The sequence below is a fragment of the Atractosteus spatula genome, chromosome 4 (genome assembly GCF_055471065.1).
Source record: "Atractosteus spatula isolate fAtrSpa1 chromosome 4, fAtrSpa1.hap1, whole genome shotgun sequence".
Classification (NCBI taxonomy): Eukaryota; Metazoa; Chordata; class Actinopteri; order Semionotiformes; family Lepisosteidae; genus Atractosteus; species Atractosteus spatula.
In genome coordinates, this window is record NC_142709.1 from 40538272 (window position 1) to 40554923 (window position 16652).

Consider the following 16652-nt stretch of genomic DNA (forward strand, 5'->3'; position numbering starts at 1 on the left):
GTTATGTTAAGTCTTCAAGGTTTTTTCAGGTGTTTCTGTTTATTATTACAATTATTACAATATTTAAAGATTACACCATAGTAAACCACTACCTGCAAATGTAAGACTATGTAAGCCTATTTTTTTGCATCAGTTTCAGTATTCACCTAAGTGCTATGGTAATTTGATCATGTGGTAATTTGTGGTAATGTGGTAATTTGATTTACACTATCTCTCTAAAACTGAAACGTACAAATGTAGCCACTCAGAATGCACTTTAAAAACATGTAGCACACAAAAGGTGCTACATTTTATCGCAGCATGTGGTTCACTGGCCAAAGATATTCGATAGGTGGCACTTGTGGTGCATTAGATGTTAGTGAAACAGTTGTTTCATTTAATCTCTCTACTATGCATGTTTAAATCTTCTTAATATGGAATATTAATGTGGAATTTTACAACTCAAGGGACACTTTGGCTGAGCGTAAAATTAACAGTAGCATAAAGTCTCTGAACGTCATAAACAATATTAATTTAGTAAAATAAATATATGATATATACTGTTTATGGCTGGTAGTGGTAGCTAAAATAAAAAAAATACACAATAGTATTTTACTAATCAAAATCTTTAACTTTGTCACTGTGGTTATTTTGGTTCTAACATGCTCGTTCTGCCTATTTTAAGTTTATATACTTCATAAAAAGCTACAGTATAATGTTTTAACTTTTTGAATACTTACTATCTTTGGTAATAAACCATGTACTTTTTAGAATCTGTTTAACAGGGAATATAATATGGAATCGCGTAACTGAAGAAATGAATAACAATATTAATTTCAGGATCTAAATATAATATATTTACAGTATATAGCTGGTAGTATTACCATATTCCACTTTATAAACATCTAAATTACGTTCTTTGACTCATTCACTCGTGATTACGTTGGAAACTTTTTGACATGTCCGTTTCAGCCACATGTCTGAGGGTTCCTTGGAGATTTGTGTTCAATTCTTGCTTAGGGCACAAGTTTTTCTTCTAACAAACAAACAAACAAATGTTTGTTCCATTTAACAAACATTCCTTTTTAAAAAGTAAATAGTAAATATTATGTACACTTTATTGACTTTTTATTATTTTTATGTATCACAATGTGCTCAATGTTAAATGATATTAATAAATTAAAAACATGAATTAGCAAATGTGAATACTGTCAACAGTGGGAGTAAAATCCAGTTTAACCGGTTTAATTTAATTCAATTCAATTCAAAATACTTTATTCATCCCAGTAGGGTAATTTAAATACCTTTTTCATAAAAGGTATTTATGTAAAACACATAAAAACATAAAAAATAAACAAAATTGTATGTATTATAATTATAATTAAGAATAAAAAAGCCCACTGAAACTGAACTGTAATAACATATCTGATCATTATTAACAATATGAATTTAGTAATAATAAATAATAATTTGTTCAGGGTCATTTGTTCTCTCTGATTTTCATAACCTTTGTTTTCTTATTAAAACTCCTATGAGACATGATGTTTCACATGTCAATACATTTGTGAACAAATGATACAGTGCCTTCAAACCATAGGCATTTTAAAGATCATGATTTATGACAATTTTCACAACATTTATTTAAACAATATCTTGTACCCGTCACGATCGTAAACCCCTCCTCTCCAGCCCTTCTTTGTTTAGTACTCATTCCTTGCACCTGCCTCCGGTTCCTGCCCCTCGTCCTATAAAAGCCGTGTGCTCAATCTCTTCCGGGCTCTGCATTGGTTCTCGTACCAGGCGAGTCCGGGACCTGGAAGCGCCTGGTCCCGTCAAGGTTTTAGTTTCTGTTTCTGTTCCCCTTCCCGTGCCGGTCCCGACCTGGTTCTTGTTTTAATCTCGTCTGTTGTGGATGGATCGCCTGGTTTTGTACTTTTGCCCCGTTTTGGATTCCCCTTTTGGACTCAGCTCTGGATTGTTTGCCTTGGTCACACCTCCCCCAAACACCAGCCAACCATGGACACACCCCCTGTTTTCATTCCCGACTCCTGCATGCCTTTTTCCCCTAGTTTTCCTCACTCATCCCCGGATTGTGTCGTCTGCATAGGGTCCGGAAAGAACGCTTTCGTGACAGTACCTAGTTGAATTTTTAGAAGTCTTAGTTTGAATAAAGCAAATTCCAGGTGTAAGTGAGTTTATAATGTTATGTATGTAACATTGTAACATAATGTTATCTATGTAACATACTGTATGTATGGGAAACACCTGACCTTATAAAAGAGAATAACACAAACCTTTTGGGTTGAATATCTCTTGTGAAACTATTTCTGTATTTTCTGTTTTTACACAGATAAGAATAAATTACATATGACATTATTTTTACAGAAGGAAAGATGTTCTGTGCTCTATAGTTTTATCCCCACATCACGCATTATGCTACATTTTTTTATGCATCGGTCAAAGCATTGGAAAGTCTTTTAAAAACTATAGAAAATGTAACATAATACTGTATGGCATGATGGGCAACTGATTCCTTTATTTTTTTAAAGAAAATCAAAAATAAGAAACAATAATGTATCCCTACCTAATTTAGACATTGCATGACTTTAAAAGCTATTAAAACACTGGTTTAGATTGTTAGAAATCACTTTTTATGTGCAAAAAAGTGGTCAATTTTCTTCCTCGTGATCAGATTAGAATCTTAGCACTTGGGGTTGTTTTAGTTTGTAGTGGTCCTTTGTATTATGGATATTATGATATTACAGTTTGTTGTATGGGTAATTGAGGTGTCCGTCATGGCATTCAGTTTAGAGGATGTTACTCTGCGTTCAACTTTGGAGCAGTTTGAGAAATGTCACAAGCCTAATATTTTATTGATGGTGGGGTAACCCATCTTGGGTTAATGGGGATATATCAGATTTTAAATTGAGGAAGGGAGACAACCCCCACCCCCCGGACAAACAAAGGTGATAAAAATTCATTCAGAAGGGTGTAGTGTGTTAACACAAACTCTGCAAACAGAGCTGCTTGCACTTGTAAGAGCAAGGTGACTTTCTGTTCAGTTAAATGAAAGCTACAGTGCATTATAAACCTTGGATGGTATACCTCTGGGACTCATTCATAGTATAATCAAAATAAACCCCTCGCTGGGTCTTGTCTCCCGATGTTCCACACACAAGAATCCTATGAAGTCATATCCACAGATATTCTGAAATAGTAGCATATACACCAATGAACTGCAGTGCGATTGTATACCATATTTAAAAAAAAACTGTATATACAGTATGATACCGTATGGGTTTTAAGCCAGTACAGTTTGTGTGAAATATTTTTCTTAATCAAAATTTAAAGTTAATTTGTTGATTTCTCATTAAGATTTTCTTAATGCAGATGTAAACTTGAAACATCGCATTTACAACAGGCTATAATAATAAGTATTCACTATCCACCAACTGAACCAGAAAGCTCCATGCTACTCAAAAACATTTCAAACTGCTCAAGTGAACAAAAGTAGAACAGGACCTAAGTTTACATTAATATTCCCTATGGTAATAAGTGTCCTTATTATGTATTATTCGAAAAGGATAAAATATTATAGCTTTTTATGAAGTACTGTATATATATATACAGATGCAGCCATTCAAAATGCACGGTAAAGCCCCGTTTCACAGACTTTCCATGCGGAGACTACTGCGGTACATGATTGGCTGGCTAAAATGACCGACAGTTGGCACTATTGGTGCATTAGTTGTTCGTGAAACGACTCTTTACTGTGGATGTTTAAATCCGCTTACAATTATATATTATATATATGATATTATATGTAAATTTACAACTAAAGGGAAAGTTTGGTCACAAAGCATAAAAATAAGAGAAGCATAATGTCTCTGAATGTCAAGGCTGGTAGTGGTAGTTTAAATAAAAAATGCACAACAGTATTCCACTTTCTTCATAAACATTTCATACATCGAAGTCTTTCACTCCGTTACTTACTGTGGTTATTTTGGAAAAGAATTGACATGCTCATTATTAAGTCTATATTATGTTTATATACTTGATAAACAGCTTTATCTTTTAACCTTTCCTATTAATATTTGTGCTTGTCATCGCAGGAAAATAAACACCTACTTTTTATAATCCACTAAATAGGGAATATAATATGGAATTGCCAATCTAAAGAATTTAATAAAGATATCAATTCAAGGATCTAAATATACTAGATTTATTTATATAGCTGGTAGTATTTCCATAGTCCATTTTCTTTGTAAACATGTTTTACTTTTAATTTGACCCATTCGATTACTTTCGAAACATTTTTAGGCTGTTTGTTTGAGCTGTGTTTCTGAGTGGCCTGGTGGTACATCGGGTTTATGAAAAGGAATGTCATATAAGTATGTCAGTGATCCGTGTTCAAGACCTGCTTAGGGTACAAGTTTTTCTTCTAACAAAGAAATTAAAAAATAAAATAGTAAATTTTGTGGATTAATTATTATTCATTATTTTATTTTTGTTTTGTGTATATTACAATGTATTCATTGTTATGTGATATAAATGTGTTTTTGAGTTGTTTGGAGTTCTTTGGTCCAATTTGTGGCTAGGCTCACAGTACTGTGACTCCGTGCTTTCTGATTGGTTATGGGGGAAGAACATGATAAGGAAAGGGGGAGAGCAAGAAGTAGAGAGAGAGAGAATGTGTGTGGTATGGACGAAGAGTTCTAAGTGCGGCTGTTCTCTAATAAACTGCCAAGAAAAAGAATATCCTTCTCCATCCAGTTCCATTCCATACTGGTAGAGTGTCGACCACCGTCACACAACCCTACAGTTACACTTATAGTAAAATAAAAACATAAATGAGGAAATTCATTCAACCACTGTTGAATACTGTCAAAAGAGTAAAAACCAGTTCAACCGGTATAATTCAATTCAAAACAATTTATTCAGTGGAGCAATTTTAACGCAAGCCTTTACACCAAGCCTTAAAATGAAATCATACATATTAAAGTAAAATTATAATCGAGAATAAAAAAGCGGCATTAAAAGTACCACTGAAACTATAATAATGTATCTGATCATTATTAATAGCATTTATTTAATAATAATAATTCTTATTAAAATGCCTATTTATGAGACACAATGTTTCAGAACTCAATAACTTTGCGAAAATGACAGAACCTTCAAACCACAGGCATTTTAAAGATCGCAATTTGTGAAAAATTTCATGCCTTTTATTTAAACAATATCTAGTACCTGGTTGCATTTTTTTAAACCTTCCTTTGAGTAAAGCAGATCCATGGTGTAAGAGACATTCATAACGAAAGAAAGCATTACTCTAAAAATTTTACAGTATTCCACTTTCTACATAAACATTTTATGCATCTCTCACTTTTTTCACTTACTGTGGTTATTTTAGAAAAGTTTTGACATGCTCATTTTTCTATTTTATATACAGATTATATACTTTATATACTTTAATGTTTTTACCTTTTCTATGAATACTTGAGTTCGTTATCGTGGTAAAAAACGTGAACATTTTATAATCAGCTTAATAGGGAATATAATATGAAATGGCATATCTAAAGAGATTAATAATTATATTAATTTAAAGATCTAAATAAATTTATATAGCTCTAAGAATTGTATTACTGCAGTCCACTATTTTTGTAAACATCTGCATCAATTTGACTCATTCACTCGTGATTACTTGGAAACATTTTGTCTGTCCTTTACAGCTACAGTTTAAGCTGTCAAGTGGCCAAGTGTCACATAAGTGCATCATTGGCATTTTGGAAGCCAGCGTTTGGTTCCTGCTCACAGCACAAGACTTCCTTTAACAAACAACCATTTCTTAAAAACTCAGATAGTACATATTATAGACATTATATTGATTTGTTTGGTATTTCTTAATATCACAACGTGTTCAACGGTAAATCAGATCAACATGAATGGGTTAGGGTTAGGGTTAATTTGTGAAACTTCCTGTTGTCACAAAACCCTGTTGTGTTTGTTATGTAGAATAGAACATGCTTGGGGGATGGGAATGGGTTCATCTTAAATTACCTAGAGCCTATGAAGAGCAGCAGCACCTGTTTCGATGTCAGTGGTTTTATAATAAATAACATAATAATAATTATTAACAATAATACTAATTAACCAAATAATATAACAAATCGAATTCCCCCCCAAAAAATAACTACAGAACATCTTCTTTTACTGTTTCAGCTTAATGGAGCAAATATAAAGTCAAGTCAAGCAGGATCTCGGAGTGTTGCATAGCAGACCTTAAATTTAGATTGGCTATCTCCATAGGTGTCGGAACAGTTCAATGAAATAAAACTGCAATACAGTGAAGTAGACTGATTTTAAATTCTTCAAGCACAATTAGCTCTTTAAGGTTTGTTAAAATCAGATTCTTTGCAATCAGTACACGACTTCTCAAAAGATACTGTACCCGATTCTTTCACCCAAACAAAGGTCTGATATTTTTTACATTTCAAAACCTTGGATGGTATGCCCCAGGGACTTCTTCGTAGTATAATACAAACAAACAAAAGAGCTGCTGAGTGACATGCAGGTGTGAAGCAGAGTTAACAGCTTCTGTTTTAAAAGGCTTAGGATTTATGTTAAGCTCTGTATCTGTTGTAACTGGAAATACAATGACGAATATAATTTAGGTTCTACTGTTTAGGTTTAAGCTTTTAAAGTCATGCAGGGCAGAGACATGCCATTATTTCTTATTTTTGATTTTCTTACAAAAAATGTTTAAAAATCAGCTTCCCACGTTCACCTTGCTATAACTATAGCGGGAATGTAGCATATTTAGGGGCTTGTTCAGGATCTTTGCTTTGTTTTGTGGAGTTAGAATTTTTCCTTTGATTCATGCGTGCCGCTGGTTTTAGCAGTCTTTGTACTACAGGTATTACAGTACTGTAGTTTATATTATGGATAATTGTGGTATCTGTGCCTGTGGCTGAAAGGTTGCCAGTTTGAATCCCATGGCCGGCAGAAGAATCCTACTGTGTTGGGCCCCAGAGCAAGGCCCTTAACCACATCTGCTTCAGGGATGCTGTATAAATGTATAAACACTCTGACCCCAAGCTTCTCTCCCTGTCTGTGTGTCTCACGGAGAGCAAGTTGGGGTATGCAAAAAGAAAAATTCCTAATACAAGAAATTGTATATGGCCAATAAAGTGAACTTAACTTAAATTCCAAGCAGGAATGATTCGGGAATGTGATGTCACAGATGCTTTTGTTCTGTCTTGCATTGTCAGATTGTGAATATATTTCCAAAATATTTTAGCTGCTTAATTACACAACTCCATATTAATATTACTATCAAAAGTTATTAAATCAGTACAACTTTTATGAAATTCAAGTATTGTAAATGTTTAATTAAAAAGTAGATTTTAACCATTTAAACCATTTTTTACAGCTTTTAAAGTCATGCAATGTTTGAGTCGCAGGAACACGTCATTGTATCTTATTTTTTATTTCATTTTTAAAAATAAAAAAATTGTTTGCCCATTGTGTTGATAAAAGAAACATGAAAGGTTGTGTTGTCCCTTTAGCTCAGCTGGCTGGCACAGAGAGAGGGAGGAGGCACGGAGCTTAACGGTTGTTCTATAGAGCGGGGTGTGAATGGCACCAATTGCATCTGCATTCATAACTTAGTGTTTAAAATTAAACAACGTCAATCATTGTCTTTGACTTCTAAGTTTAATTATCAATAAGCACAGCTTTCTCACCACTTAGATTATTTTTTGATTCCATTGTTAGAAAAAACAGGAACTTCTTTGTACTTTCTAATGACATTACATGTAGAAAGATTACAGATTTTAATCATCTTTAATTTTGTTATACATTTTAGAAATGTTTCATCTATCAAACACCATAAAACTATTCTCGATTTTATTTCTGAATGTTATGTCACAATTAGGTCATTGTTTTAAATACATCTAATTAAGAAAGTTAGGTGCTATCATAAACTATTAGAAATCAATAGTATTACATTTAGCACTGTAATAAATTGTTGCACTTTTCCCCACAACAAAATGTAAAAATAAATTTTCATTGTTCAAATATACATTAAATCTATCAGAAAATAAGTTAAGTACAAAAAAAATAGGGTAAAATATAATTCGAAATATTTTGCTAACAGTGTTAACTGTTTATAAAAATAAAATGTATTAACTAAGGAATAGGATGGCACAGTTTTTAGCTTGCTTTTTGTATGTTTTTTCTTCCATAAATACAACAGTGGTACCAGATGTCTCAGTGGCTTTCAAAATTAAATTATGCATGCAAACCTGTGAACTAGAAAGTTAACTAAGGTATCCATCCATTTCTAATGGTGGTGAAGTGGTTAGCATTGCTATCTTGCAACACTGGGGCCCTAGGTTCAATTCCTGTCGTCCTGTGTTGTGTGGAGTTTGCATGTTCTCTTTGGGTTATGTGGGTTTTCTCCATATGTGTGATATAATTGCCTCTCGCAGTCCAAAACATACTGGTAGGTTAATTGACTTTTGGCAAAACTGGCCCTGGTGTGTGTGTTTGTGTCTGTTTATATGTCCCGTGATAGACTGGTGCTATGTCTATGGTGTATTCAGCCCTGCATCTGTTGCTAGCTGGGATAGGCTCCAAATCCTCTGTACTGGATAAAAAAAAATAGAAAATGGATGGAAGTAAAGGCACTGTGTGGATGGAACTATACACAGTGTTAGAAACCCACTATGAGATGGAAGCATCTCACTGAGGATGAATTATTTTATAGTGCTGGATTAAGGAAACAGCCTTTCCACCTCTCTTGCACAACAGTATTCATACCTAGTTAGTTACTGTATTTAAACAAATTGCCTCTAAATATAAACATCTTAAGATGCTGGCTCTGTGGATCAGCATCAGCTGTTTGCCCATTCAATTCATGTGCATCTGACACACTGTTCAATGCTAGCAACTACAAAAAATCTAAAATACAATCCTCATTTCAGTATCTATGTAAACATACAGTCTGTAAACTTCATCATCTTCCTCTGCAGTCTATAACATCTCCTGTCATTTTGTCAAAAGTATGCCTAACCCCATTAGGAAGTGTTCTTCTTATCAGTGTTTTCCTCAACTTTCCCCAAATTATCTTTTCCTTACCTACATCTCTAGTCTTACATCCTGAAATAACTCAACCAACACTTAAATCCTCAAAAATTGCTTGTGTTAATTTGTTTAAATCACAAATATCATATGAAAATACCGGCCATGTAGTACTCTGCTTTGTGGAATAATAGTTTATTTTAAACTAGGAAATAAAGATATCAAGGAAGGCTTTTTTTCTAGAATTAATGAATGCACATCCTGTTCACTGGGGTAATTAAATCCACACTGAGCAATCCCCAATATGTTCAGAATTTGACAGCCAGAATCTTGATTGGGATGCATTATGCCTGTCTTCAAGTCATTGCACTGAGTCAACTTCAAAATCCTCATCCTCATTCACTACTTATCTGGCTTGTTATCTGTCTACTCCCCACCTTGCAACCTTTGTCCATCTGACTCTGGTCTTCTAGCTGTCATCAAGAGCATCTACATTTTGTGAGTGTCAGTACCTTCTCTAGCCCCAGAGCTCTGGATTTGTATCCCCAGTGATATGAGTCACCTACCCTGAATGTATATAAATCTAACCTCAAAACCTTTCTTTTCAGAAGACAGATAATGTCTGTATCTGCTTCATTTTCTAATTTTGGTAGCATTTCTAGCTGCTTGTCTTTCTTACATGAATTTGCTTTGTAATCTGTGGTCCTTATAACTGTTTTTACACCTACTGTATTGCTTTGACATGCTACTTTTAAAGGTGCTATATAAAATATAGCTTTTTATTATTGTTATATAGAAACATGATCAGATTTTCATCCTGCTACCAACATTGAATAAAGAAATATTTTATTATTTATGTCTTTATTTAGTGGTTTCATTAGTGATGAAGGCTAAACTTTCTTGGAGAAATATATTTTATGTGTTGCAAAAAACTGACTTGCTTTAACAAAATATACTTACAAATCCTTTCACCTGGCAATCTACCTGAATGCCCAACTATCTGAGAAGCCCTCCATGAAACCATGTTTGCTATTAATTCATATAATAATAATAATAATAATAATAATAATAATTGCTTACACTTATATAGCGCTTTTCTGGACACTCCACTCAAAGCGCTTTACAGGTAATGGGGACTCCCCTCCACCACCACCAATGTGCAGCATCCACCTGGATGATGCAACGGCAGCCATAGTGCGCCAGAACGCTCACCACACCTCAGCTATCAGTGGGGAGGAGAGCAGAGTAATGAAGCCAATTCATATATAAGGCTCTCTGACAGAATTGCTGTTTTTTATGTGTGCTAATTTTCTAACTTTATCCCATCAAACCTTCATACTCTCCCTGACAGAAATGAAGCTGATTATTCAAGCCCCTCACTCTCTGCCAAATCTATTTCATGTTTGCATGCTCTTTTGTAACACTTTTGCAAGTGTTCCTGCATCTCTCTTCTGCACTATGTCTAGTCGTGGCTTTTTTATTTGCTTATTTCAAAGTAACACCTGTTCCATTTCTAAAACTTTTTGCTCATGTGCATTTTTGTATTTTTACATTTATTTACACCTCTAGCACTTTAATGTCTTAAATTTGTAGACTGGATTTTAGTTTTAGCCTTAAAAAGCTTATGTTTTCTCTATCTTTTGTTTCTTGTCCTACAACTGTTATTATTGATCACCAAATTATTGCACTTGACATGACGTCTTTCATTCACCCTTTACCTTGATCAAAACTGATTTGAGATGGCAGAAAGGATTTATATTCTAAGTGTATTTCTGTTGCAGATAAAGTGCACATTTCCTATGTTGTTTTGTTTGTCAATATTTTAATTTTATATTTATAAATCTTACATTAATTACTAGTATTAAATACTGATGTTTTGCTCCCCCTTACCACAAATATATATTTGTATTGTAGCTGGGTTCAACTTTTTTTCATACATGTCTCTCCCTACTGCAATTCGGACACAGAGCGGTTCAAGATGGCGACAAGTCAGGCACCCAGAGGGAAGGGGGGGGTGTCTTCCCACCTCCATAACTAAAAAAACAAATAGAAGTGGCTTAAGTGACATACACAGTGGTGTAACTGACAGTTTGAGGTAGCCTATCGTGTAAATTTTGCTTTGTTTCTGATAAATTAAGCTTTCGAAACTCAGCCCCAAAGTCATGTGAATAATTTTTCACCCTGTTTCATTGGTTAAACGTAAAGATCACAAGCACTGCCATGTTAACTGGGATGTGTACTTTTTAATTCCGTTTTCATATTTGGCCAGGGCTTTAAAGATAGGGCGCGCCAAAAATTTTCGGAGGTGGAGTGGTGACACTGTGGTTAGGATCTGCGCCTGTGGTTGGAAGCTTGCTGGTTCAAATTCTGAGGCTGGCAGAGGAATCCTACTCTGTTGGGCCCCTGAGCAAGGCACCCTATGTGGTGGGGATATGTGAAAAGACAAATTCCTAATACAAGAAATTGTATATCGCTAATAAAGTGATCTTATCTCTGCTTTAAAGGTAATCCCCTGGAAGAATTTGACCTTGAACGTTTGCCCAGTGTAATAGTATATTCCCTATTAATCAAATTCTAAAAAGTATGCATTTCTTTTACTGTGATAACAAGCGCAAGTATTCATAGAAACAATTAATCACTTAACTCACTTAACTTTGAATGTGTTGTGATATTTAGAAATACCAACAAATTCAATATAGTGTCAATAATATTTACTATTTTACTATTTCTTTTAGTTTTAAGAAATGTTTATTTGTTAAAAGAAAACTCATGGAGAACCCCCAGCCTCCAGCCTAATGGCCTAAGCCATTACACCAATATGCCGCTTGACAACTTAAGCTGCAGCTGAAAAGGGCAGGCAAATTTTTTTCATGTAATCACGGGTGAATGAGTTAAACTGATGCAGACGTTTACAAAGAAAGTGGACCACGGTACTTTGAAATTACAGCCTGTCCAAGGTCATTCATTATTAATACTATTAATAATATCTTCTGTATAGCATCAAAATTGGAACATTTTAACAAGTGTATGAAGCGATAAACAACGTGTCTGCTCTATAACTCTTCAGTGTACAGAATAATTTCCGCAGTTACACAATTTGTCTCAACATAGTAAACACCAGTCACTGGGTTACTTGAAGGTGTAACACGTCTTCACTGTCATGGTACGGTTTCAACGTACTGTACAGTATGTTCTCCATTACCACTATAAGAACAATACAAGATTTAAAAAAAAACAAATGTCAAAATGTTTCCAAAAAGTCCAAAATATGTTTCCAAAATATTTTAGCTGTTTAGTTACACGACTCCATATTAATATTACGATTAATTGGTATTAAATCAGTACAACTTTTGTTTTATTACAGTAACAGCAAGTGGTGTTCTTACTACAGTACATATTCTTAGAAAAGGATAAAAAGTTATAACTTTTTATGAAGTACAGAATATAAGCTTAATAATGTTAGAACAAGCACGTTAAAACCAGAACCTGAACCAGGATTAAGACAAAATATAGATTTTCTCAATTTGGATGAAAACCTGAAAGAGACACATCATGTTCACATTAAGCTATAATAGTAGACTAGTTTTATGCATTTGGCTATATGACAAACAAACCGAAAGGAATGCTCTGAACGCGCTTTGAAATGCCTGGGTGTAGCTTGTTACATTACAGTGCTCATTAACACTACAAGGATAATAGAAGTTTTTTTTTAAAAAAAAAGAAACAAATGTCAAAATGTTTCCAAACTGTCCACTTGTGATACTTTAGCTGCTTAGTTACAAAATTCTATATTAATATAACTGTGATGTGATCAAGTGATGTTAAATCACTACAAGATTTATCTTTTTACAAGAACAGCAATGTTTTTCTTGGATAAATCACTTTCTCAGTGTTTATCCTTGGAAAAGGATAAAACGTTATAACTTTTTATGAAGTACAGAATATAAGCTTAATAATGTTAGAACAAGCACATTAAAACCAGAACCCACTGTAAGTTACCAAGTTAAAGACCTTGATGCATAAAATATTTATGCATAATTTAAATATTTATGATGAAGGTGGAAGACTGTGTACTTTTGTCCAACTGAGCAATCTTGCTCTTATAAAATATATTGACTTTTTAATGTTTAATGATTAACATGATGTAATACACAGTTTAAAATTATAAAGAGTATACAACTTAAATTCTTAATTGGAAAAAGATAGTCCCTCAGCAGTGACTGGGATTCAAAACCGGGCATTTTCTGGCGACAGGTCAAAGGCTGTACATGAGACATTAAGCTTTATTAGCTCCACCTGGCAGTTTTACAAGGTGATTCCGGATACTATTATCATAACATGCGATATGATGCGTTCTGATGCGCCATGCATACCATGTTTTGATGCAGCGTACTTCGCGCGATTGTATATCAATAAATTAATGTTGTTAAAGGCACTCAGAAATTTATTGATAGTGAATTCTAAAAAAATAAAGAAACTTAATATTTCAGAAACATCTTGATTGTTACACATGGAAGTGAAACATGAGAATTTGTCACAGTTATGATCAGGAGAAAAAAAATGTAGTTTTTGTTTATTTGTGACTGTTGCACCCTTTGCAATGGTTGGATCGCTAATCTGTCCAAATTGCTTTGTCAATCTGTCCGGTGGTGGTGTTGATATTTACAACTGACAACATCATTTTCTTTACAATTGGTTTAATTTGCCATTACACTTCAAAGTTGCATCACAAATAAAACACAAATAGTTGTAAAGTGCACCTTCTCAGTCAAAAACTGAGATCTCAAGTAGGTAGTTGCATCAGCATGCATAGGCTGCAAGGGAAAAAGCAAAGATTTATTCCATGCTGAAAAGGGAATAAAAGAAACATGTTTTGACTGTGGAGCCTCTTTCGGCTGTGGACAATGGAGAGTGCAATTCAATTGCAGCCTGAACCTGCCCCCACTATGATTAGGTAATAAACAAAAAAAGCCCTTGGAAAGCATTGAAAGCACTCCAAGGGACAATTTTTTAAAAGGTTAACTTATGTTTTGGCTGAGATTAAACACAGATATTTTTGCAGGCTTCAATGCATGTTTCAGTGGCCTTTTCAATACCACTTTGTTATTCTAGATTATATTATAAAATAAATGTATACGATTTCATTTAAAGGCTTGTTTTGACCCCTGTCAAATTTGCTTTTATAGTTTTGAGAGACTTCAGAATGCTACGACCAATGCGTAAAAAATGTAACATAATGCGCGCTGTGTTTAAAACGCTATTGAGCACAGAACATCTTTCCTTCTGCCAAAATAATTCCATATTTAGTTTATTCTTATCTGAGTAGAAACAGAATGTACAAAAAGAGTTTATAATGTTTAAGGAGAGGCTGAACCCAACGACTTTGTGTAATTCTGCTTTACATGGTCAGGTTTTTCATATACCTGTACATATGAATAATAATTCTCACATTATGAACTTGCTTACACCTGGTATCTGTTTTATTCAAAATAAGGTTTCTGAAAATGGAACCAGGTATTAGATGTTGTTTATATGAAAGTTATGAAAACTTTCACAAAATGTAATCTTTAAAATGTCTGTGGCTTGAAGGCTTCTGTGTTGTGAAAACAGTGACAAATGACCCTGAACAAAATACAAGCAGTTTGAAATTATTTATTATTAATAAATTAAGATTGTTAATAGTAATCAGATATGTTATTATACAGATGCAGCCATTCAAAATGCGTGAGGTATTTCGCGGCATACCCCGGTGGGCGTGTCACAGTATCACGCGGTATGACGCAGTTAACGTGGTGTCACGTGGTTAACTATCCGGCGTCGCCTTGTAAAACCGCCAGGGGGAGCTTAACCTCTCATGTACAGCATTTGAGCCTTTAATTTTGAACTGTGTATTACAGCATGTTAATCATCAGTCATTAAAATGTTGGTATATTTTATGAAAGCAAGATTGCTCAGTTGGACAAAAGTACACAACCTACCTTTATCAGAAATATTTATGCATCAAAGCCTTTACTGAAGATATTACTAATAGTATTAATAATGGATGACTTTGGACAAGCTGTATACTCAAAGTATAATTTCTTTAGCACATTTGTACAAGCACTTGGAATCTGTCCAAGCCATACTTTGTCAGGCATTTTGTTTTACTTCAACGGGCATAAAAACTCCCTTGCTTTTAACAGGGCGTTTCATAATTTCTAACTACGAAAATGATTTAAAATGCGACACCTATCATTCAACTAGAGCTTAAAATATCACAAGGATCCTCAAGAGCACAGCAAAGAGTGTATTAAAAGACACTTGTATTTATCAACGCTTTCTTTTCCATATAGCAGATTTTATGGAACCACTTCAGAGGGGTGTCAGCCAGTCAGATTCCAGGAATCGGCACTTTAAAGGAAAAATACACACCGGTATTCCATTTCTCCCTAACGATTTTAAGCATCGAAGTATTTAACTAGCATGTGAAATAGCGTGTGAAAAAGTGGTAGTTTTAAGCTTTTCTGCTAATATAATATGGAATCGCGTATCTAAAGAATTTAATAACGGTATTCGTGTGCTGCGACAGGGCTGTGTAGGGCTGTTTCGCCTGCCTGTTGGTCTAGGTGCGTGACTACCAGCTGGCAGGTTGTGTGTTCGAATCCAGCTGGTGCTGGACTTTCCTTTTAACAAACATTTCTTCGAAAAAATAGAATAGCGATATTATGGACAATCAATTGACTTTTATATTTCAAAATATCGCAACATGATCGATATTTGCGATATTTTGAACATATCTTCCCTTCTGACAGCGGTTCCTGCTTCTATTGTGTGTGTGTGTGCAACAGAGTAAATTTTTATAGAGAAATGGAGGCTGGACAGTATGTGTTACAATACAAACATTTATATTGATTTAAATCGTGTTCTGATTTAAATCGTAAACGCGTGTTTAATTATGTGTTTTTTAATCATAATCAGGCTAATGCATTTCTACATTTTCTGTATGAACCAGCTTAGAGGTTCATACAGAAAGACAGCTTGTGTTTAAATTGAGTGTAAGGTAATTAATGCTTCTAAAGTCATGGTCAGCATTTATTATTGTACTGTGCTGTAAACTTTTTCTGTGCCTAGTCACATTATTTTATAGCGTTTTTATTGCGTTATTAAATCCGGTGGCGCTGTGTGTTAGTTTCCTGACTCCCATTATTTAAACTGCGACACTGATCATTCATCTCTAAATAAACTTTATTTTATATAGCGTTTTAAGCGAATAGGTAATTAGATTGCTCATAAACCTAATCGCTTTTTCTACATAAACACAGCGTGATTGCTCTCTGAAAATGCTTTTCCTTTATTTTTAAAGTAGGCTCAGATTTCAACTATAGATCGTATTATTATAAACTGTCTTGGAAAAATGTATTTTATGTAAACCATGTTTGCTCTTAATTCATTTAGGGCTAAAATACGTTCATTGTCTTCCAATCGAGTCGAGTTGACATTGGAAGCCTGCCACACCCGGACTGTTAAACCAACGCATTAGCACGTCGCCAGTATTGGCTTTAGTATTCCCCCCCTCTCCCCTCAATTCAATTCAATTCAAGGTGTTTTATTTG